Raw genomic sequence first — 22,606 nt, 5'->3', positions numbered from 1 at the left:
TCTTTATTTGCTGTTATTACCCTTTCTGCACTCTACAATCCATAGTTTAGTGAGGGGACAAAGTTTTTGTACTGTTAATAAATAAAATTTTTAGAGTACTTTTTCACATTAATATAATCCTTTAAAATGTTTATTTTATGTTTTATAATTTACATAATTTAATAATACAGAACCCCATGTATATAATATATAAGTGAATATGCATCTATTATGGGTGTGTATTTAAAATTATTTTTACCTTCATCAAAGGTGCTTGATCAAAAAAAGTTTGGAGATAATTATGCTAGAAAATTTTATGTCCATGTGGAAAACTATTTTCTATTTAAAATGTGTTCTACAGAATGATGTTAAATACAATTTATATAAAACTTGGGTACTTTATAAGATGACAGGTAAGCCCGTTATGTTTTTGCTTAGCTTTGAGTCTATTATCATCACCTGAAAGGATCTGAGTATGATTTTCCAGTCAAAGAAGTCATACCAAAGCATCATGTTAATTATTGATGTACATTATGACATCATTACAAAGCTCCACTAAAAAAACACATCCAATAGCTACTTCATCACATAGAATTCTCAGAATTATCAAAATGTTATTTAGACTCAATAAGAGAAACCTTACTGTTCATGAACCAAGGAAGAAAAGAAACTAAAAATATTTGAATTTAAGTCCAGAGGCAAAATTGAACCAATGGATGAAAGTGATACACTGGTCTGCTCTAGGCAAGAATAATGCTAAAGGTGTTTGTGTGTGCTTTTAGAGACTGACTCAGTTTCCTTAAAGTCAAAGCTCAAGTGGAAGAATTAGAGCAATTAAGAGCTATGTAATTCAAGTCTATGCATACTTTGGGTGCCATAAATTGAATGATAACAGTTGGTTAAAAAATGTCTACAATGTTAACAAAGCTCAAGGCTCATTACTGCAAGGTAGCTATAGGAATAAACAATACTTCCTCTTGAAAAAAGAGCAAGAGAATTGGTGGATATCCTCAGAACACATATTAGATAAAAAATGTACAGAAATGCTTTTGGAACAAACATATGTCACCCCACAAAGCAATAACAAGGTCTGACAATAGGCATACACAACTAGGTTTGTTAAATGTAACCAAACTTCATAGATCTCTAAATAAAGCCTGTGAAATGGCTAAGATACAAGAGAGGAATCAAAAGGCCCACTTTGGGTAAGTGACATTGATATGAACTCAACATAACATTAAACACATGTTTGAATCATGCAGAGTTCTAAATGGAAATTGAGGAGTTTTTGATAATTATTTAGGATCAAGTTATAGCCACCAGAAATTATAGACAGGTTATCCTTAAAGACCCTGGATTTACTGATCAATTCAGATTATGGAATAAAGTGATAGAAATTGCAACATATCACTCTACGAGACAGGTATTTAGTATCTATCTAGATGCCAAAACCTTGGAAGACATGATCTGGTAGCTAGAGTTAAACTACTAAAGTTTGTAATTAATACAAATTCCAAAATAATATTGAATATTCAGGGACAACCATTGTTGTTTAGTCATTTCCAACTCTTAGTGACCCCATTTGTGGCACTTCTGGGGTTCTCATGGTGGTGTATGCCACCTTATTACTACTCAAACTCTCTTGTTTTCAACACCATTTTCTGCTTCTGTCTCTTCTGATAGTTTCTTTTCTGACTTCTAATGCTTCAAATCAGGACTCCCTCAGAAGCAGATTTCTAATTGATCAACATTTACACTTTTCTATTGAGTATGACCCCAGAAATACATAAATAATCTTTCCATAATTTCCAAACAATTATTTGATTTATATTTTTTCATTTATGACTTTCACAACTCTAAAAACAATCACATATAAATGAAACGATGGACTATTGTGCCTTGTAGATATAAGTATTTTATTTATTTCTCTGCCATCAAAAATATTTTCTTAGTACATTCATCTGAGACATAGTTCTCCATCTGGTTCTTGAAACAGTCTGTTTTTATCCTCAACATTTCATATGAGAGTCTGTGTTCCTTCAAGCTGATCTTATCCTTTTTATTAACACAAATATTTTTCTGCCTTTTAGCAATTGAACTGTTCATAACTGAAAGGAGCAGTATCTTACACACACACAAATTCTTTTACAAGAATAAATTCAATGCATCTAGAATAAGAGAAACTAAACTGGGAAAATCTTCTTATGAGAAATGTTATAAAAGTCCAGTGTCCAAGACATATAGAGAATTGACACAAATAGATAAGATCATGATCCATTCACTATGATATAAGCTGTCAATATATATGAACATTTTTTAAAATTGCAAATTGTCAATAATGATATGAAAGAACACTCTGAATCATTAATATAGAGATACAAAATAAAATGACTAATGTTTCACCTCATTTCTTTCAAAGTAGCAAAAATAATACAAGATGGAAGCAGTAAGTGAGGGGTTGAAGGAAAAAAGACACATTAATACACCAATTGTGGAGTTGTACATTGGTCCAAAATTTTGGGAAACAATTGGAACCATGAGAAAACTAGACATATGTATGTCTTGGCTTGGCATATATATAAGGATGTCAAAGACAGAAAGAAAAGCCTCCCAAATAATCATTGTGACATTTTTATGTAGCAGCAAAGGATAAAACTGGAAACAAGGAGGATAACCTCCTCCTGGGAATAGCTAAACAAGTTCTGGAATATGAGTATAATGGTATATTGTGCCTTAAGAAATGATAAATATAAGGAACTCAGAGAAACATGGAAAAGCTTGTATGGGTTGATGCTGAGTGAAGTAATCAGAATCAGGAGAATTATATACACAGTGACTACCATAATGAGAATTAAATCAATAATGAAAGGCAGTTGAACTTTGAGTAATTGTAATAACTAGTTTTTGTCTAGGAGAAGAAATAATTTAAAAGACTTTATTTCCTTTTATCAGAGAGATAGAGGAGACTATAGGAGAACATTGTTGTTGCTACATGTTATCATCAGATATTCTCACTATTCCAGTTGGTTTTTATAAACTACAACTTTTCTGTGTTACAAAGGATGATTCAGTGTGCTACAAAGGATGATTCAGTGTGCTACAAAGGATGATTCAGTGTGCGTAGGGATAAGAAGAGGGAATATTTGATTAGCTACATTGATTGGGAGGCCTACCAGGCCTTGAGATGAGAGGTCCTGGATTCAAATGTGACCTCAGATACTTCCTAGCTCTGTGACCCTGGGGAAGTCACCCACATTACCCAACCCTTACAATTCTTTTGCCTTGGAACCAATACCTAGTATTGATTCTAATATGGAAGGTAAGGGTTAAATGAAAAAAAAAGTTACAGTGGGGAAGAAGAATAAAACAAAGGACAGGATAATTTTTGTAGTGATTAGATTTTGGAGAAAGGAAGAGATGCTTAAGAAGGACAAATATTGTTCCAGTTTTCAATAGAGGGAAGAGAGTGGAGTCTGCTAACTAGAAATCTATTAGTTTGTCTTCTATTTGATCTGGATGATAATGGATGAATGTATATTTTATCTGAATGGAAACTCTTGAAGGCAGAGACTTTCATATTTGTCCCCTCAGTGTCTAGTACTTACTATATCAGGAGTTTAAAGGACTGTAAGCCCAAGTTGAGTTGATAGTGTAATATGGCAGCAAAGAAAACTAAGACAATCTTGAGCTACATCAAGAGGCATAATTATGTCTAAGACTAGAGAAATGATAATCCTGATGTATGCTGTACCTGCAGGGCAGCTAGGTGGTATGGTGGATAGAGTGTTAGGCCTAGAGTCAGGAAGACCCAAGTTCAAATTTGGCTTCAGACACTCACTAGCTGTGTGTCCTTGGGCAATTTGCTTAACACTATTTGCCTCAGTTTTCTTACTTGTTAAAAATTCCCTTTGGAAAAGGAAATGGCAAACCACTTCAGTATCTTACCAAGGAAAGTCCATATGGGAGTTGGGTAAGACTGGAAAAACAATGGAACAATAACAACAACAAATAACGACTGGACAACAACATCAAGCTAGACCTGCAGTGATGACTACTTGAATTCTTCCATGGCCTTATCTCTTAGTTAGTTGGTAGTGAGATAATACCTGGGTAGTTAAGATTACTACTCTGTGTTAGAATTTGATTTTGTGCTAGAATGACTGTGGAGATGGAGATGTTTTCCAGGATTCCATGGGCCAATGAGGTCATAAAACTGAAGGATTTTCAGGGAGATTTGGGAAAGGAAAAGAAAAGAAGAAGCCAGGTCAGGAAGATGAGAGACAGGGTTATTGTTTGAATTCCTTCTCCTGTACCTATAAAAACCTCTCTCATTTCCTTTCTGGAGTTTGCTGCTGGAGTGGGGCCATTCTGAAAGGATATAGCAGATTGAGTAATGGTTGGTGAGACCCTTTTGCTATACCTCTGAGCTGGGAAGGATATGACTCCAGTAATTTTTTTTCTTTTTGCTCTTCTTTCCATAAGGAGCTAGGATAGGATGAAGCAGGGACTGTTCTTGCAACAAGAAGCATTTTGCATTGGTGGCTGTCCAGGTACCACACCTCTTTTATCAACCTCTCCCTGCTCTTGGGATCCTGTTGTCTATTTATCTCTGAATAAAAGAAATCACTGGCTACTAACCCTTCTGTTATATTTGATTGCATTTGTGGTGATAGAAATTTTTTAAAAAGAGCAGCCTAGATAAAAGCACAAGACACATTCATTTTCTTCTAGCCAGAGGATTGGGAAGGCAACTGAGTAACTTCTACAATGGAACAACACAAGCCTGGGTCATCTAGTAGTAGTTTTCATCAGCTAGTCTGAGGTGATAAGCCGAAGATATAATAAGTAGGAAGAGTGATTAATGACCTAAGAAATATCAACCCCCATTTGAAAATATTTTTTTGATTGAGCAAAAGCTTGAAACAAAGAGGGAAGAGTGAAAAGCTTATGCTTGAGGACACCACAGGTCCTTTTTTGTTGTTTTTCAGTCATATCTAACCCTTTGTGACCCTGTTTGGGGTTTTCTTTGCAAAAATACTGGAGTGGTTTGTCATTTCCTTCTCCAACTCATCTTTCAGATGAGAAACTGAGGTATACAGGGTTAAATGACTTGTTCAGGGTCACAGAGCTAAGTGTTTGAGTTCAAACTCATGAAGATGATGAGTCTTCTTAATTTCAAACCCAGTGCTTTATCCATGGCACCACCTAGTTCCCAATTATAGGTCCCTACTAGAAGCCTTTAGATTAGTTTTCTTGAGTCTCCCTCCCACACTTGCATCCCTTTTCACAGTTTATTAAAAGATGAAGATAATTATTGGGTTATTAACTATTCTTATCCACTGATACTGTAATAAAAAAGATACTTGGTGTAATAAAGGAGATACTTTGTAATAGAGGAGATACTTGGAGATAGATAGATACTGCCAGAGGGTGTCTATTGAGCTCTACTGGATGGTTAATGGATCGATATTTTGCCTACCCTCCTCCCTCAAATGCCTCTCGTTTTTCCACTCTCTCCCTCCTACCTCCCTTCCCCTCTCCCCTTTTAGTCAGTCACCTTCTAGGTAACTCAAGGTGAAACTATGAGATTTAGAGAAGATACTCTTTCTTTCTCAAGTAAGGAGGTTTATTGGGGAAGATAGGACAAGGATAGAGGATGAGGTAAAAGGGATGGGGGTTTCCCTAATCTATACAAGGAGTTAGGAGGGTATTGGTATTGGTATTGGTAAAATGGCAGTTCAGTCACAACTGTGACACAAAGTCTGTCAGGGAGTCACTAGCAGGGACAGTCAGAGAGATAAGAGGACAAATATTTTTCTTCTTTCTTCTTTTAACCAGACAGTTAGATAATCTCAGTTTGATTAAATTCAAGTCCAGAGACACAATTAGCTCTTCAGGTTCAGCCACCACCCTCAGCTACACAAAACCTTCTTCTTCCCTCCCCTCTCAGAAGCCAAGAGAGACCAGTTCAGTTCAGCTGTAGGGTTAGCTTCCAGATGCTTCTCCTGGTAACGGTCCAAATGGAATGTTACCTTTTGATTGACAGATGATGTCCTTTGCTTTGTGTTGCATGCTTGGCTTGCCTTGAAGATTCTCTCTTTTACAATACCTATAACATATTTATTTTACATTTACTGTATACAAAGGTATCAGAAGTCATTTAGGATCATAGATCTAGAGATAGACTTCAGAAGCAATCTCATCATTTTACAGAAAAGGTAAATGAATTTAAGTAAAATATTATCAAGGAGGTTACAGCAATATATCACAAAGATCATCACTATGACCAGGTGGAATTTATATCAGTGATGCAGTAATACCAGAAATCCCACGATTATCTCAATAGATACAAAAAAAGCCTTCAATAAAACACAATACCCATTCCTATTAAAAACACTACAAAGCAAAGGAATAAGTGGGCCATTCCTTAAAATAATGAATAGTAACTACCTAAGTCCATCAGCAAGTACCATATGCCATGGGGATGTTAGAAGCCTTCCTAATAAGATCAGGGGTAAAGCAAGGATGCCCACTATTATCATTTAATCTTGTACTTGAAATGATAGCTTTAGCAATAAGAGAAGAAAAAGAAATTGAAGGAATTAAAGTAGGCAATGAAGAAACTAAACTATCACTCTTTGCAGATTATATGATGGTATACTTAGTGAATCCTCAAGAATCAACTAAAAACTAATTACAATAGGTAACTGAGGCCTAGAAAAGACTTACAAAGCAGACCTCAATTAGGCACTATCTAGGTCCATCATTCCAAACTGGGCAATTAGGTGGTATAGAGGATAGAGCACTGGATCTGGAGTCAGTAAGACCTAAATTCAAATCTGACCTCAGATTTGTATTAGTTGTATTACCCTGGGTGAGTTACTTAACCCTGTTTGCCTCAGTTTCCTCATTTGTAAAGTGAGATGGAGAAGAAAATTGCAAATTACTCCAGTATCCCTTTGCCAGGAAAACATCAGCTTTGGCAGCTGTAAAATGATGCATTGGAAAAGGAAAAGATGGTCAACAAGAAAACTAGTTAGGAATCTGCTGCATTGGTTTAGATGAAAAGTGAAAAATACCTGAACTAAAGTGTAATTTCAATCTCTCTCTCTCTCTCTTTCTCTCTCTCTGTATGTATGACTATGAGAAATATAGTGAATTCTAGACAGGATTTAGCAATTGATTGGATTTGAGGAATGAGGGTAAAGAAAGATTCAAAGATAATTCCAAGATTCAGAAACTGAGGCAGTGGAAAGATGGTGATGCTCTTAACCAAAATAGGGAAATTTGAAAAAGGAGAGAATTAGGGAGAAAGATAAGTTCTGCTTTTGACATGTTGAGTTTGGGGTGTCAGTGGGAAATTCATGTGGTCTTATTTCCAAAATATATGAAGAATTGTTTTTAAAAAAAAAGAACAAGAACAATTCCTCAATAAATAAATGGTTAAAAATATGAACAGTCAAGTTTTCAAAGAAAGGAATGTAAGCTATTAACAGTGATACGTAATAATTTTCTAATTCACTAATAATGAAATAAATATAAATTAAAACAACTTTTAAGTTGTCCCTCATATTGATCAGATTGGCTAAAATGACAAAAAAAGGAAAATTACAAACATCGGAGGGACTGTGGAAAACCAGGTACATTAAGGCCCTCTTGGTGGAACTGTGAATTGGTCTAGCCATTCTGGATAACCATTTGGAACTATTTCCCAAAAGTCACTAACCTGTGCATATTCTTTGATCTAGTGATACCTTGGTAAGGTTTAGATACTAAAGAGATAAATAAAGAGGGAAAGGATCCATTAAATACAAACATATTTACAATAGCTCTTTTTTTTTGTAGTGACAAAGGCTTAATAGGAGGTGTTCATCAACAAATTATGGTATATAATAGAATATGTATATAATGAAATATCATTGTGCTATAAGAAGTAATAAAAAGAGAGGATTTCAGATAAACTTAGAAAAACATATTCAACTAATACAAAATGAGATGAGCAGCAGCACCAGGAGAATGATTTCTAAAGTAACAACAAAAATATAAAAGCAAACTTGAATGACTTAAGAAGTCTGACCAACCATAATTCCAGAGTACCAAAGATAAAAAGCATGCTGCTCATCTCCTGATAGAAAGATGATGAATTTAAGATACAGAACAAGATATACATTTTTGGACATGACATTTGTGGGAATTTGCTTTGCTCAAATATGTGTATTTGTTACAAGGGCTTTGTTATTTTTTTTCATTTGGAAAGAAGAGGTGAAGGGGTGGGAAAAGGACAAAGGAGGAGGTCCCTTTCACCTAAATTATAAACAGATGGAAGGACAGAAAGAATGGCAGACAAGCAAGACAGTTTTGAAAATTACATTTTGAATTTATCCTGTTCTTGAAAAGCATACTTAACATGATAGAAATTTGCTTCATGTGCAATCTTCTCCCACTCTACCATGTTTATGGAAATGCTCATCTTGATGTTTGGTAGATTCAGAATTTTTTAAAAAAAGATTTGATCAGAGAATAAGCAGATTGCCATGTAGCAACTAGGATCCACTTGATATTAGAAAAAAATAACGAATAGTGGAATCAGTCAGCAATGTTATATGATTTTTTCCAGTAAACTTCAGCTGCACACGATTTGGAAATGAGAAGATAAATATTGGGATAATTTAGAATTGGGGTTTGGCAAGGCATGAGCAGCAATAGGACAACTAGAGAAGGGATTTAAGAATAGAGGATAGTTAATAATTGAACCTATAAATTATAGAGTCAAAAATGGCAAAAGTAAGAAAAGAATTCTAGGCAAGGAATGAAGGGACACAATAACAGGGAGAGATAGAGTTTGGAGGTCATAAATTCAAGTATGTTTAAAAGGAGTGAGGTTAAGGAGAAGATGGAAATGAGGTGATGACCAGAGAATTTCAGAGTTTTCATTTAAAGGAGTTATGAATGTTGGTAAAATTAAGAGTATGATTGGAGTAAGTGGAGAGGAGATATACAGAGAGAATTGAGGACATTATGTAACTAGAATACCAATGTATTAGCAGTGACAATGGTATGATTATTGAATTCTATCAGTATGAGGGCAGGGGTTAGAGTGGAGAGAGAAACTGTGAGAAGTGTACAGAACTCTGAGAAAGGAGAGAAAATTATTTGTTATTAAGTAGATGATGGCAAAAGATGAAAAGAATGGGAGGTAAAGCGATCTATGATGAAGGGGACTTAGTTAACAATGGGGGTAGGAGGTCCTAAGGAGCTTAAGAAGGACATGGACCATGCAGGGATACAGCTCAGAAGAATCGTCATAAGAATATAGGAAGTGGTAGGGAGGGGAAAGGAATTACTTCTAAGCCAATAGTGACTGTGAATCATATGGACAATAGCATCAGAAGCTAGGATTTTATTTGGTATGATGAAAGAGAACACCCAGATCAGGGCTACCACCTCCACAGTTCTGTTATGGTGAGAACAGTTAGTAGTATTAGTTCACATGGTTGGTTACTTCATATCCAAGGAGAGCATAGGTTGCAGGAGTAGCCAGCAGGGATTTTTATTTAGCAATCTGTGTCAATAACTTGTCCCAAACTGGACTGATGCTTTGTGCCAATTCTATAAGTTTATCTAAAATACACTTAGAAGATACTCCCCAAGTGGGGTGAATGCTTGATTCCAATCCCTGGGTCTCCAAAAGACCAGGCCTTCCAGTACCTTTGGTAGCCAGAGAATCAGTATTGTGCTGAGGAACTTAGATGATGTAGATCTCCATGGCAAGCCCATTGGTTCTTCTGGTACTCTGAGCCCTAGAACCTCAGATCTATAAGAATTTCCTTGTGGCAGGCTCTTTACTGCCTTTAGCTCCAGAACATCTCCACTTGATCACACTTAAATATCACTTCTCATTCAACTTGTTGAAAATTGTTAGGATTCAATTCCCCTCAATGTGCTTTTCTTTCTATGCCCCAATTTATATTTGTGGCAGGACCATTTGCTCATTTGCCTAACTTTGGAGCAAAGTCTCATTTTTTGTGCCTAGGGAAACCTAAAAATTCAACTGACCAGGGAAAGCAGTTTGGAAGAGTCCAGAAAACAACTTTTAGTTAAGGGAGAGAAGAGAAAACATAAGAGTGACCTCAGTGGGTACACTGTATGTAGGTCACAGAGAGGCTATTGGGGTAGGGAAATAGAAATCTGGCAGCTTCTTATTTTAACCAATTGTTCTTATTAATAGGGTCACCAGAATAATATTGATTTTTAAGCACGTGCAAATTCCCCAAAGTAGTTTGCTTTCCTTTCAGTTTAATTCCAGACCCAGTTTCTTGTCCCTCCACAGAGACTTTCTAAGATAGGTTAGCTTTATTTATCTGGTCCCAATCTTTTTATCTGTGTTAGTACCATTTACACATTTTCTCATGTTTGAAGCTTTGGAGCAGAGACTAGACTAACATATACAACTGTATGTAAAAATCTGGACAATAAGCATTCTTCATTTTGTACTTTTTGACACTTTGACTAAAAACTGAATAATTTATTTCAAAAATTATATATAATAATAATAACATGTATATAGCACTTTAAAGTTTACAAGATACTTTACAAATGTTATCTCATTTTAGCCTTGCAATAGCCTTTGGGAGTAGTTCTTTCTTTCTTTCTTCCTTTCTTCCTTTCTTCCTTTCTTCCTTTCTTCCTTTCTTCCTTTCTTCCTTCCTTCCTTCCTTTCTTCCTTTCTTCCTTTCTTCCTTCCTTCCTTCCTTCCTTCCTTCCTTCCTTCCTTCCTTCCTTCCTTCCTTCCTTCCTTCCTTCCTTCCTTCCTTCTTTCTTTCTTTCTTTCTTTCTTTCTTTCTTTCTTTCTTTCTTTCTTTCTTTCTTTCTTTCTTTCTTTCTTTCTTTCTTTCTTTCTTTCTTTCTTTCTTTCTTTCTTTCTTTCTTTCTTTCTTTCTTTCTTTCTTTCTCCTTTTCTTCCTTTCTTCCCTTACCCTCTGTCTTAGAATTGATACTAAGTAATGGTTTCAAGACTCTAGAAAAGTAGTAAAGGCTAGGCAATTGGGGTTAAGTGACTTGCCCATGGTCACACAGCTAGGAATTATCTGAGGCCAAATCTGAACCCAGGACCTTTTATCTCCAGGCCTGTCTATGCACTGAGTCACCTAGCTGTTATTACTATTTCCATTATACAGATGCGGAAACTGCAATAGCCAGAAATTAAATGACTTGCTATTAAGCATCTTAGATTAGATTTGAACACAAGTTGTTTGACTTCTGACTTCCTAACTTCCTCATTCTTGATCCAGTCCTCTATCCACTGCCCCACCTAGCTCCCTCCAAGTATATAATATATTATAGTATGATACAATATGACTATAGTATAATATAATAATGTAACTTGGTTTTTATTCTATTTTTGATTTATCCTTGCAAGAGATATTGTAGGAACATATGACTAACATCCATATCTTATTTTTAAAAATTAGATATAATGGAATTTATTTTATAATTTTTATACCTTTTTTATGCATTTGTTGCTTAGTCAGTTTAGTTATATCTAACACTTCATGAACCCATTTGGGGATTTCCTGGCAAAAACTGGAGTGGTTTGCCATTTCTGTCTCCAGCTCATTTTACAAATGATCAAATTGAAGCAAACAAGGTTAAGTGACTTGGCCAGAGTCATACAGCTAGTAAATGTCTGATGCAGATTTGAACTCAGGTCTACCTGACTCGCTCAATGTTCTATCCATCATACCACCTAGCTGTTCATATTTATATGTAGATATACATATATGGTTGGATGAATGCTGTTTCTCTTCTAAGCTGAAATACAATTTCTCTCCCAAATGAACAACCTTTTTTTAAAACCTTTTCCCATTTTTTCTTTTATTTTGTTGCTTTTTTAGTCATTGAGTCTTGTCTGACTCTTTGTGAACCCATGGACCAAAGCTGTCCAAGAGTTTTCTTAGTAAAGATACTGGAGTGGTCTGTTATTTCCTTCCTGAGTGTTTTTTGTTAGGCAATCAGAGATTAAGACTTGCCCAGAGCCACATAGCTGGGAAGTATCTGAGGCTGGATATGAACTCAGATCTTCCTGAAGCCAGACCCTGTGCTCTATCTACTGAGTCATCAGCTGCCTCATCAAACTCTAGTAATGCCATTAGTCAGGTGGCATTTCAAATTATTAAATCACTTGAACATAACCTTGTCAAGTGGCAATTTTAACAATGTCATGGCAGTGAGGTGTCATGGTAGATAGTATTGGACTTGGATTCTAGAGCTACCTGAGCTTAATTCTTTTTTATTATATTTTAATTTTTTTTTCTGAACTTAATTCTTGTCTCAATAGACTTACTAGCTCTGAGAATCTGGGGAAGTCACAACCTTTTTTGGCTTCAGTTTTCTTATGTCTAGAATGGAGATAAAAATAGTATGTACCCCCTAAGATTGCTGGGAGGATCAAATGAGCTAATATATGGCAATTGCTTTTCAGGTTCTAAAACATTTTATTTTGTTATCTATGTCTAGTTCCAAACATTTAGGAGAGGGAAAGGATACTGACAGGTGCAGCTGGTGGAAACATTTTGAAAAGTGGAAAGTAATTATTGAAGTTGGGATGGTTAAACTAGATAAATATTGAATAAGGGCCCACCTTCTGTGTCATGGAGCCTGAGGAGGGAACAGTTGGTTCAAAGCAATAACTCAAGTGTCTGTACCCTAGTTTCTCAGTAAGGAGAGTAGGACCTCATATTAGTTGTAGGGGGGACTGTGCAGCTTCATTTCTTTGGATTTGAAGCAATTTGCACAGCTACTTGCTTCCATTTTTCCTGGGCCCTATTACAGTTATGCTGCTTGCAATAAGACCTCAATGGGTGGCTTTCCACTAAATTCATCCAATGCCATTTGCAAAGTATTCCTAAATGGTGGGATTAAGAAACCTTTTTCTTCTCTACTACTTTTCTACTTCTCAGTTTTGTGGCTGCCTAGTCTAGCTTGGAGTCAAGCAAGGGAAATTTTATAGTCTGGGGAATTTGTTGGTCTCAAAAGGCAGAATAGCCCTTATAGCAGTAGTTTCACAAAAAAGTTTTTTTTAAGTACAATATTTGAATCCCATTATAAGGAAACAGTATGTTACAGTGGAAAGAATGTTTAATTTTGAATCAGGCAAATAGTAAGTAGATGCTTAATACATGCTTGTTGACTAATTAAACCCCAACTATTCTACTAATGACCTATATGACCAGGGATCCCTAAGTAGCAGGGTAGATAGAGTACCAGTCCTGGAGTTATGAGGACCTGGGTTCAAATCTGAATTTAGACACTTCTTACCTGTGAGACCCTGGATATTCACTTAACTCCAATAGCCTAGCCCTTGCTGCTCTTATGTCTTAGAACTGATACTTAAAACAGAAGGTAAATGTTAAAAAAAATAAACAACAACAAAAACCAGTCTATATAACCTGGGGCAAGGCAAGTTTTTTCACCTGTAGCATTGGGGAAATTGGGGGGAAAGATCCTATGATCCTGTAAATGCTTTGAGTGTCCACTAAATTTTAGTACCAGGTAGCAAAACCTCCATAACTCCACTAACAATTTCTGCCTTGGGATTATCTTTCTAGAAGAATATAAAGTCCTTGAAGAAAAAGACTTTCCTTTTTTTTTTCTTTTTATATCCTCAGTACTTAGTATGGTGTTTTTTGTATAGTTTATATGTAATAATATTGATTTAACTACATTAAAATCTTTGGCTCATATCATGTCTTTCCCTCACTTCTCATATCACATAATTAACAAGCCCTTTTGATTTTGTCTCTTCCCCCTACTCCATCCCCCCATCATGATGTCTCAGGCATCCTTCTCTTGCTCCCTCTTCCCACTGTCACTGCTCTGATAAAACCTTTTGTTACTATTTAGCTGGCTAGGTTTTTCTACTCCATTCTTTCTTCATTATAACCCTTTCAATCACTGCCAGAATTCCTTTTTCCACATAACACTCCTCTCTCCAAAAGCCTTCAGTGTTCCCCTATTGTGAACCCAGCAAAATCCAATCTCTTTTATCTGGAATGCAAGTTCTTTCACAATATGACATCATTCCACAATTCCAGTCTTATTTGAACTTATTCAAGACAATTTTCTGTTCCCCAAACACACCTTGAGTGCTCTGATTTTGTGCCTTACTATGGAAAGAATACTGGATTTGAATTCAAAAGACTCTATATATATGTCTGTATGTATATACATACTTTATCTTAAACCTTTAATCTTATCCATCTATCATTCTCTTTTACTGCTGACCTTGTGAAATGAATGGATGGTTTTTTGGGTGAAATATGAGGCAATGTCCTCATATTAGAGGATAGAAAGAGGGATTGCTGTGGGAGGCTTGAGGGAAGAGCAGGAGAAATTGGACATCTGTGGAGACTGGCAATGGGAAAGAGAATGATTACCTTGCTTCAGAAAGGGTCCATTTGATATTACATAACAAATCTGTAGTAGATTTAGTCAGCATAGTTTCATAATTTCTTCCAGCTCCTTTCAGTAGCTAAGAATAGTAGGAAAGGAAGCAAATAGTGGGATTATCTTGAGTTTGAGTTTGACAAGTTTTAATTGGTAATAGGCAAAGGATTCAAGAGTAGAGTCAGTATAGAGCTGATTCATGAAGTTAGGGAAGTGAAGAGAGTATATCAAATGGACCTGGGATGGCCTGGGAAAGAACTAAGGTATAGAGGGATTAGAGGTCACCATGAGGATAAAGAACATTGCTAAGGGTTTAGAAGGTATTATTAGGGAAGATGGAATGATAAAATATGATTATTAAATGAAGAAATTTTGAACATGGAAATGGAAGTTATGGATGATGGCAAAATGAAAGGCATGACAATCTCTATATGTAATTGAAATGGAGCAGGGGGATAGGTAATAAGAAATGATTAGATTGAGGAAATGAGAAGTTAGGATGTGTGAGGGAATGTCAGCATGTAAATGAGTCCCGTAAATGAGTCCCTTAGTCTGGGGACAGGAGTTGCAGATGGTTCTGAACTCACTGAAGAAGGAAGGAGAATATTTTGGGTGATGAAGGGTCACTAGATATTTTCTTACTATCTCTCTACTAATATTGGGTTTAAACTCCATCTTATTTATTTTTATTCTCTTCTTTCCAATCCAAAGATCACTCTTTTTGGCAGAGAAGAGAAAAGCAATATAAGAATTGAACTACTCTTCTTTTCCTCAGGTACCTATTATCATCATTCTAACCTCCCCAGGCAGCAACGGTTCTATTCCTTCTTTGATATTCCTTTCCCTCCAATGTAGCTAAAAATAAAACAAAAGACTTTTCCTTGTTTTTAGCTATAATATTTTCCCCTCTGGAAGCTATTTTTCTTTCTAGTTTCAATATTTTTATCTATTGCTCCACAATTCACTGGCTCTTCTGTGTTCACATTTTTAACATTATCTGAGTCAGAGAATCTGTCAATTAATGAACATTTATTAAGTACTTACTATATTCCAGGCATGGTATCTAGCTCAGGGGATACAAAGAAAAGCAAAATTCTATCCTTGCTCTCAAGTAGCTCACAGTCTAATGTGGAAGAGGCAGCATGAAAACAGCCATGTACAAACAACTCAAGTTTTCAAATTTTTTCTTTTTTTTTTGGCAATATAATATCTTGAGGATATTTTATAAAGTGATGAATAAAATTAGTGGAACCAGGAGGACAACTTACATAATAACAGAACTGTGATCAATACAGTGACCATTCATGATTCCAGAGGACCAACCATGAAACATGAGAAAGAAGTGATATATTTATTAGGGATCAGAATGAAATATAAATGTCAGTATATAGCCAATGAAAGAATTTGGTTTGTTTTACTATAAGTATTTGCTACAAGAAATATGTCTCTTCTTAAAAAAATATAGGGGGGAGAGACACTAGATTTCTATTAGTTTTTTAAAATAAAGAGGAGGACATGTTACTGATGTGAAATGTTACATGTACTGTCAAATCGAATCACTGTATTATTAGTTTTACTTCTTCACAAAAGAGTTCTCAAGAAATAGGATTAAGCAGTAAATGTTTATAACATAAAAACAACCATTTAGAGGGCCATGGGATGGGGTTGGTGGAAAGGCTTATTGTAGAAGGTGTTATTTTAGATGAGTCTTGAAGAAAGTCAGGGAAGCCAGGAAGTTAAGATGAGAAGGGAGGCTATTGCAAGGTGGGGGAACAGTCAGTGAAGAGAATAAGTACACATATGTGTGTAGATGTATTTCTGTGGGTACACATGTATTTTATGAATTATACTTATTGTATTACATATAATATACTTATATATAATATACACATAGATATATAGTGTAATTATATAGTATAAATTACATGTGTAGATGTATTCATGTGTATATATGTATATTTTATGTGAGATATATATATGTGTATGTATGTGTGTATACATACATATATTTCCAGGTTGAGATGTGTAAGAAACAGTTGGTGATAAAAGACTGGAGGCCAGGAGAGAGGTTAGGAACAAATAGATTGGTCTGATCATTTTTAGTCACGCATATGATAATTAAATCCATAGAAGCCTATAAGAGATCATCATATAAGACAGTGTAGAGGAAGAAAAGGATGCCCAGAAGTGAACCTTGGCAGGCACCAAGCATGACTGGTTGAGATCCAGCAAAGCTACTGAAACCTAAAGAGAAGAGAATACCAAGAAGAGGATGACAGAAATAATAGCCTTTTCGCAGCCCTCAGTTCTCATCCTATTATCCCTAAGTGGGGAAAGTGTTGTAGGTGTTAGCAGTAGCAATTAGAAGTGACAATAAGCAAACCTTCTAGGGAAAACAGTCATTTGCATTTTAGTGCTATAACCCTTGAAAATATAGAAGCCCTACTGTGTGTTAGGGGGTTCGGAAGGAAGTAAGACTGTTATACTTATCATAGGAGTAAGAGCACTGTCTTGGATTTAGAGAACCTGGAATCAAATTTTACATATTATTCTAATACTACCTATGTAGTAGTATAACTGTAAGATAACATAGTAATAATAATCATTCTTATTCTTTCCCTTCCTTGCCCCTTAACACTCTTTGAGGGTTGTATTTTCTCAGATTGCAAGCTCCTTGATGGCAGGAACTGGCTTGCTTACTTGTATCCCTAGCACCTAGCACAGTGCCTAGCCCATAGTAAGTTCTTAATAAAAAGTCTGTTTATTTATTGATCTATTTAGTCTTTTTGTCTCTGCTCACTGACCAAAGTGTATACCCTCAGTTGTCTTCTGCCAAAGGTCTTAGAGCAGGGAGTGAGTCAGTGAGAAATACTTTTAATGGGTCCCGAGGTCTGAGATTTGTCTCCTTTTATAGCAAATGACCCCTGGAGTATACCCACTTGGATCTATGGTGCTAAAGATTTTCCAAATTCTTCAGGACTTGCTTGATCCTGATGGTGACCTTAAACTTTGGTGACCTTTCTAGCTTTGTATTGTGGGTCTCCAAAACATCCTAGAACTGACAGGGGTTGGGGACATATATGCCATTCATTTCTTCCATTCTGTCTGCATTCTCCAGACTTTTGCAGAGCCTCAGTGGCTCTCTATTACCTTTATGATCAAATACAAATTTCTCTGTTTGGCATTTAAAGCCCTTTACAACTTGTCCCTTAAGTTCCTTTCCAGTTCCATTGGTTATTTCTTTCCCGTTCTTAATCTTCAGACAGCCTCGTCTTCTCTCCGTTCCTCACACAGAGAGAACTTCTCCCACAGCTTTATCTTTTGCACTCTTCTCTTCACATGCAACGAATGTACAGATATCCTTTTGACATCTTGGGGGTTAGAAGCACAGTGCCTATTAGATCTGGAAAAATTTGGTAAAATTTTTTGGCCCTCCCTTTGGACTAGGCAAGAAATCGGAAATTATTATTTTCTTATATGGTATGTTTTTAGTGCCTTATTGAAAAATTTGGGGTAGATATTTGGACCTAGGCTATATGTAGGTCAATGTTAAGTAAAAATGCTATATGAAAAAGAAGTAAAAAAAGAAATAAATATGAAAAATTTAAAAATTAAACAATTTTGAGGAGAATAATACTGAACATACTGTAAGGTAATATATATAACAGTACATAGATTTTATGCATTTATGAGTTACTAAACATTTTAAGCTATCTCTACATTTCTAATCTTTGTGTGTCATCTGCTGGCTTTTGGGTTCTTTTTGCAAACTTTTACTTTTTACTTATCTTAAATTTAAAAATATTTGTATATAACCTTAAAAGAAAATGTGTTGATATACAATACTATAAACATATTTCATGCATTTGAGTTTCTAAATTTTTTCTGTGTCATCTGCTGGCTTTCACATGTCATCTGTAGGTTCCACAAAACACCCCCCCCCCAAATTCTTACTTCATTTCTTACGCCAACCAGCAATATATTGAAACTGTGATGGGGAAAGGTGAGATATGGAAAGGGATACTTTTAATTTTTCCTCACTTCTGCTTCATAAAATCCTTTCCTTTCTTCAAGTCAGTGCAAACATCATCTTCTATCTGAAACCTTTCCTGATCTCTTTCTACCTACTAGTGGTCCCTTCTATAACTACCTTGTATTTAGTTCCCTTGTATATATAATATTTATTCTCTATATACTTGCACTTCATTCTGTATACTTAATTTTGCATATCTGTGCATGTATATCTATATGCACATGCACATACCTATACATTATCTCTCCTTTAGGATGTAAAGTCCTTAAGAAGAGAAACAGCTTCTTTCTCTATTTGTATCACCTTTACCTAGCAGTGTGCTTGGTATATAGAAGACATTTAGTATATGTTTGATTGGTTGGCTGATTGCCTTCAATCTTTTCCAGACTTTTGTTCATCATTCCCTAGCCAGACTAACTTTCTTGCTGCACTTCTACTTCCTTGCAATTATACTGGCTGATCATGCCTAAAATATTCTTTAGATGAGACCTTTCCTGATTCCCCAAAGCCAATAGTCTTTCTATCACTTTTTGCCCATTTTACACATAACTCACACAAAAATATATGTAAATACATATGTTCATACACACATACACATATGTAATTTCTCTCCCTTGACTAGATTGTAAGCTCCTTGAGGGCAAGAATTGTTTTCTCTTTCCTCTTTTTATCTGTGAGCCTGGCACAGGGTACTTTAATGAATGCTTTTTAATTGATTGTCTCTTTTGCCTAAAACATTACTTCATCTTCAATTCTGCCTGTCAGAAGAATCTCTAGCTTCCTTTAAATCTCAGCTCCCCTGCCATTTCCTACAGGAAGTTTAAGTCGATTCACAGAGTTGGTGGAGTCCTCCCCCCAACCCAGAAGTTTCTTTGTATACATTTTGTATTTAATTTTCTACTACGCACAAACTTCTCTCCTTGAAGGGGTACATTTCCAATTTGTCTTTGTATGTTTGGCATCTAGTACAGTGTCAGAGACAGTATCTGCTGGATAAAGATTTCTGAATTCATTAGCTCTATAGATACTAGTTAAGCAGTTATTGAGTGGAGGGTACGGTACAGTCATGTGGGGAGGATCTGTGATTTCAGTCATAAACCCCTCTACCAAAACGATTTATAGTCTTCTCTAAGAGTTGCCTAGAGAACTGAGGTTAAATGACTTGCCTAGGATCACACGGTCAATTTCTTGTCAAAGGCCAGACTTGAAACAGGAAAGAACTCTCTCCCACTACACCAAGCTTTAGGAGAGATACAAAAATAAACTAAGAAAATGAAAACTCCCCTTCCTCCCCCAAGCATCCTTCCCCTCCCCCATCTCAACTTAACTAGATATGTCCCAGTTCCTTCCCCTCTCCTGCTTCCCCAGGGCGGGTTTACCTTTTAATTAATCTCGAAGCTCAAACCTAAGGGGAGAAAAAAGTGCTAATGAGGGAGCATCCCTCTACTCCCCCGGCGGCCTCAGCATGAATGCCGAGTAATTAATTTTTTAGGAGGGGGAGAGGGAAATCCTGGCACGTATGGAGAAGGGCGGGGGGCAGCTCTCCCTATTGATCCCAGCAGCTGATAGCCCTCTCTTTTCCCAGCCACTGGGGGGTGGTGTGTTGGTGTGAGAGGATTTCCAGCTTCCCAGATCCTTGACCTTGTCTTTTCAAAAGAACTCTGGGGAAGAGAAAGGGGAGCGTCCTTAGCATCATCAGGGTTTGGGAGCCGCGTCTTGGACGAGGCGGGAAGACGTACCCATCAGCTTCTCTAGGAGAAACTGCCGGCTAGGCTGGGCGGGGGCCCGGGAATTCTGGTCCTTCCCTCCCACAGTTCCAGGACTGGGGTCGCGCACCCTCTACGTCTAGTTTCCAAGAACCCGAGGGCCTTGGAGAGCTAGGAGTAGAAGGGGCAGGGGGAGGGGAGAGGAGAGTAGCTCGGCTAGTCTGGGAACTGCGGCTCCGCAGACAATGGACAAGGCGGTGGGAGGGGCGGCGGCAGCCGGAACAGCCCGGGAGGAGGTGCTGGCGAGTGAGCTCTCCCCCCCCCGCTCCCCTCCCCTTTCCCCTCCCTCTTCTCCCTCTTCCCCCCTCCCCCCTATGTTCAGCCGGCTCCTGATCTGATTCCTGATCCCTGATTCCCTGATCTCTGATCCCGCCATGGGAGCCTGAAGAACCCCTCCTTCCCCCTCGACCCCCGCCCCCCGGGGCCCAGAGGGGGAAGAGGCTGCGGTCTGGGATAAAGCAAGGGGGTGACCAGGACCAAGAGCCCCCCTTCGACCCCCCTCCCTCGCCCGCCCCCTCGCCAGTGCTGCCCGGGAGCGCGGAGTTTGCTCCGAGCGACCTGGAGTGCTGCGCTGCTATACAAAGGCTCCGGCTGGGCCGGGGCGGAACTGAGCGGACCCGGGCAGCTCGGGAGCGGCGGGTGAGTGCCGAGGCCGCGGGGGGCGCGGGCAAAGTTTGAAAAAAAAGAAAAAGAAAGAGCAAGGCGCCGCGCCGGACCGACGGAAGGGTGTCCTGGGCTGGGGAAGGGGAGCTTGGTTTTTTTTTTGGGGGGGTCTTGGGCTTCCCTGCCTCTGGCCCGCCCTTCCACCCTGCAGCACCACCACCCCCTCAGTTGTGGAGGGGAAGGGGCGCCTGGGGGGCGGGGCCCGGGCCTGGCAAGCCTGGGACTTTCCTGGGCCCGGGGCCGGGGCGGGGGCCTGAGAGGTCCCTGAGGGAGAGGGTTTCAGCCCGAGATCTGGAGTCTGGAGCGGGCGGGAGGAGAGGGGGTTCAGGAGATGTCTATGAAGCAAGGGGAGGGGATTGGTGTGCGGGCGTGTCGCTTCTGGGGGTGTTGTATGGAGTCCCAGGAGGGTGTTGAACTGACTGTAAAGGGGGAGCGGGTGTGGAGCCTGGAGAAGGGTACTGGCTGGGCTTTCTTGGGAGCCCGCAGGTCAAGCGCTAGCAACCACCTCCTCTACCCTTTTCTCATGCTCCCCTCTTTGGAGAGCAAATGGATCAGCCACTGTGCGAACTGCTGGGGGGGGGGGGGAAGACATGTGTGTCCTAGCCTGTCTTTGTGTTTGTATTCATGCACGCCTGTCCCTGCAGGTGTGTGCCTTCGTGTTTGGGGTGTGTAGGGGTTTCTCTCCAGCTATCATCTATATGGGGCCAGGGAGTGTCTGAGGTACCCCTAGTGTTAGGGATTCTGTATGTGTGTTCTTGTATACTGAGGAAGGGAGGTGTGTATAGTGGGGAATGAGAATGTTTGTATACCTGGGTGCTTGGATATTGGTAAAGATATCTATATCTATATCTATATCTATCTATCTATCTATATATATATAATTTTTTGGGGGGTAAGGGGTGTGTTTGCAGGCCCAAATATTGAGCAGGGGATGTCTTAGGGAAGGGTGTGTGTGTATAGGGGGAACTAGAGGTATGTATTGAAGAGAATTGTTTCTATTTAAAGAGTCGGTTACTTCTATATGTGTATACTACTATGTTTTGAGATGTTTCCTCTTCATATTAGATGGGTGTGCCTGTAAGTGTATGCCTGTCCCTGGTGATAGTGTGTGCACTGGGGAGGGGGAAGGTGTTATGTATGTCCTCTGCATTTGGATAGGTGAGATGGACTTGAAAACTGAGGAAGGGTCTCTCTCTCTTTTTCTGTGCTGGGGAGATTTAGAAATAGTAACAGTAGGTTTATTGTTGGAAACAAGAATGGGGTAGTAAAAAAGTAATGGGTGGGCATGGGTCAGGCAAGGCTTGCTTGTGGCTGGTTATGTGTACATTGTGTACACTCACATTGAAACTCTTTTCAACATCCATGCTCTCAGAACTCTAAGGCCTTTGTGGAATTTTGGGATTCTGATGCAGGAAGAAGGGAAGAGGGACCACAAGGGTTGGGGAAATGGTAGAGCAGTGATGCTTTTGATCCACTAGGAAGATAGAGATGGGAAATGGAAAAGGAGAACAGGATGATTGAGGGGAATGGACTGACTGGTATTTTGTTTGTGGAATATAACTCAGGGCCTCCCTTCTGTTTCCAGGAGGTTGAAGGCAAGCCTGAGAGTGTTGAATGAGAATTGAGGACCTAAGTATAGGATGGAAACTGAGGGTGTATGAGATGGGTACACTTGAGAGTATGGGATGTGAGCTGAAGATAGAATCTGGGGTTGAGAAAA

General features: G+C 38.2%; 1 protein-coding gene across 1 annotated transcript in view; it reads left to right on the top strand.

The window, feature by feature from the left end:
* The first annotated feature begins 20,431 nt into the window (after nt 1–20,431).
* The window catches only part of VANGL2 (VANGL planar cell polarity protein 2), a 40,939-nt gene continuing 38,764 nt past the window's right edge, over nt 20,432–22,606 (top strand). The window contains exon 1 of the mRNA XM_056816157.1: nt 20,432–20,862. The gene's annotated coding sequence lies outside the window, so the exon portion shown is untranslated. The remainder of the gene's footprint in view (nt 20,863–22,606) is intronic.

The sequence above is a fragment of the Monodelphis domestica genome, chromosome 2, assembly GCF_027887165.1.
Source record: "Monodelphis domestica isolate mMonDom1 chromosome 2, mMonDom1.pri, whole genome shotgun sequence".
In the NCBI taxonomy this organism is placed as follows: Eukaryota; Metazoa; Chordata; class Mammalia; order Didelphimorphia; family Didelphidae; genus Monodelphis; species Monodelphis domestica.
The sequence above is the reverse complement of the archived record's forward strand: the minus strand, read 5'-3'. Positions and strand labels throughout refer to the sequence as shown.